The following is a 2,437-nucleotide window of genomic DNA, read 5'->3' on the forward strand; positions in this document are numbered from 1 at the left end:
GTTGTAACATTGTGTGACCTCATTCCTACGTGTCTGAATAAAACGACTGTTCACGCCCCCAGAGGTCAGAAATTTCTCTGTGCTTCACTGAGCTCACAAGCGAGGTTAAGTATCACTGAATTTCTCCTTTGCAAAGTGAACAAAAAACTTACTGGTCTCTCTGTTGTCAATTGTTTAAATGTTTGGCGGGGTTGTTTGTTTCTCTGAGTTCTAGGTTAAGAAAATACCAGACAACCTCTTAAACCCAAAGCCCTGGTTTCTACTTTAATAACTGTAGGTTCTTATATTTAAAACTACAAGCAGTTGAAAATAAAACTAAGATTAGTCAAAGTCAAACAGAGACATAATGAGTTTTTTTTTGTTAATGTTTTAATTGCATCATTGGGATTTGTATGTAGTATTCATGCTTAAATGCAGCAAAATAAATTTAATCAAAAGTAACAGATCTTGGTAATACTTTATTTATATAATGGCTTTAATTGCTGGACGTTTGGCCCCTGAGCTCCTGGCTTGCAGTAACTGAGGCCCCTGAAGCAATTTAGTTGAATAGCCCTGGTACAGTATAAACCATTTTACATGATCACAGTTTGAGATTCATGATTATGGGAGCCCTCATTAATGGAATACTAAACTAATAATGAACAAATTTTGAGTCTGTCAAGACTTTTCGCAAAAAACATCTTACCACCTCAGAAATACTTTTTATAATATTGTTGAGAGAGCTGGATTGTGGAAACTTGAGCCAAAACCTCACTCCTTCATTTCAAGTTCGCAGGTGTGTGATCCCAGTGACACCTGGGATGGACAAGCAACAAAATCTTATGTCTCATCACCCTGCCGATGAATCTTATGGCAACTTTCATCAGTAGAGACCGACATCTGATCAAGCTGCAGAAATTGAACAAAGGGCCAAATGGTGCCAGGCACTGAATCTGCTTCATGCTGCAGGACAGACGAAAGGGTTAAAGGTCACGCTGCTGCGAGCTGGAATGTAACCACCAACCCTCCTTTCTACTCCACTATCAGCCTTGCTGGAAGAACAGAGGCCAGGCCATAAATCCTATAAACTGTCACCTTCCCCCTCTGAGACCAGAACACTGATGTGCAACCAGTGAAACCTGAGTCTTTTCTCTTCACACAAAGAAAAGAGGAGGAGAATGAAACGTGTGTTTAAAATGAATATGCAAGTACAAGAGTTTATAAAAATCACAAGTAGACCCACGGGGGGCAGGAGTTCTTGGGGTATTTGATCTAATAGCAACCCTCCGTGGGGTAGTAGTGCATCTTTATCTGTAGTTTTTGATTTCTGGTTTTTCTTTTTATTATTAAAAAGCACAAAACCACACTTCTGGTTCAGGTGTCTCCTTCGGGTTTTTGGTAAGTCCGTTTCATCTGTATCATTTGCTGGTGTTATTAAAAAGGTAAAACAACGCACAGAGCTGATAACAACCTCCGGGGTGTCGAGTAACACCCCCCCGTCCGCCTTGGATGCCAGAAGCCTCGATCGAGGAGTGTTGGAGTGAAAGCAGCAAGAGGAGAAGAAAAAAGAGATGCTCAGGTGAAAGGAGGATCTTATTTTTGTTCAGGCCTCTGTAAGACTGTGCTCCTAATACAAAGGTGTGAGACAGCATTTAAATCTCAATCCAAACAGGCTGTAATAGCAAGTAAAATCCTACTGGTCTAATAGAAAATATTGGACTGGAGTCAGTAGGCGGGCTCAGCTGGTTTGTACAGCCTCAGAAAGACTGTATTATGTCAGGATAAAACTCCTGAATAATAGCTGGATTAAACTAATATTAATTAGATTTATGACAGAAGGACTCAAGCCTCCACTAGCTCAACAAATGCAATATACAATTTATATTTGGGGTTGACATGTATGCAGTTACCCTTATTTACATCCCCCCATACCATTAGAGATGAGTTTTTTTTGTTTTGTTTTGTTTTTTTTTTACTTTGTGCTGATAACAATCCAGACAGTCACTTTCCTCTTTGGCCTTTAGGACACCACGTGCATGATTTCCAAAACAATTTGAACTGAGGACTCATCAGACCACAGGACATTTTTCTACTTTGCATCTGTCCATCTCACACACGTGTGTGTGTGTGTTAGGGGTGCAACAATACATGTACCCGTAACGAACCGAACCATATCGAACAAGGATCAGTGGATCTGTGTTCGATTACTCCACCTAGGATGTATTTTTGAGCGCAGATCAACTGAGAAACAAATTTTCATAATTAATATAAATAAATTACAAGTTAAAAGGGGCATGGAAATTTCTCTTTTTTGTATCAAAAAAATATCGAACCGTGAGACTAAAGTATCGAACCGAACCGAACCGTGAATTTCCTGTATCGTTGCAGCCCTAATACATACATACATACACACATACATACATACATACATACATACATACATACATACATACATACA

At 39.4% G+C, this 2,437-nt stretch overlaps 1 protein-coding gene across 2 annotated transcripts in view; it reads right to left on the reverse strand.

The window, feature by feature from the left end:
• The window catches only part of p2ry10 (P2Y receptor family member 10), an 11,693-nt gene that overhangs the window by 3,271 nt on the left and 5,985 nt on the right, over positions 1–2,437 (reverse strand). The gene's annotated exons all lie outside the window — the stretch shown is intronic.

The sequence above is a fragment of the Austrofundulus limnaeus genome, unplaced genomic scaffold (genome assembly GCF_001266775.1).
Source record: "Austrofundulus limnaeus strain Quisiro unplaced genomic scaffold, Austrofundulus_limnaeus-1.0 Scaffold1, whole genome shotgun sequence".
Lineage (NCBI taxonomy): Eukaryota > Metazoa > Chordata > Actinopteri > Cyprinodontiformes > Rivulidae > Austrofundulus > Austrofundulus limnaeus.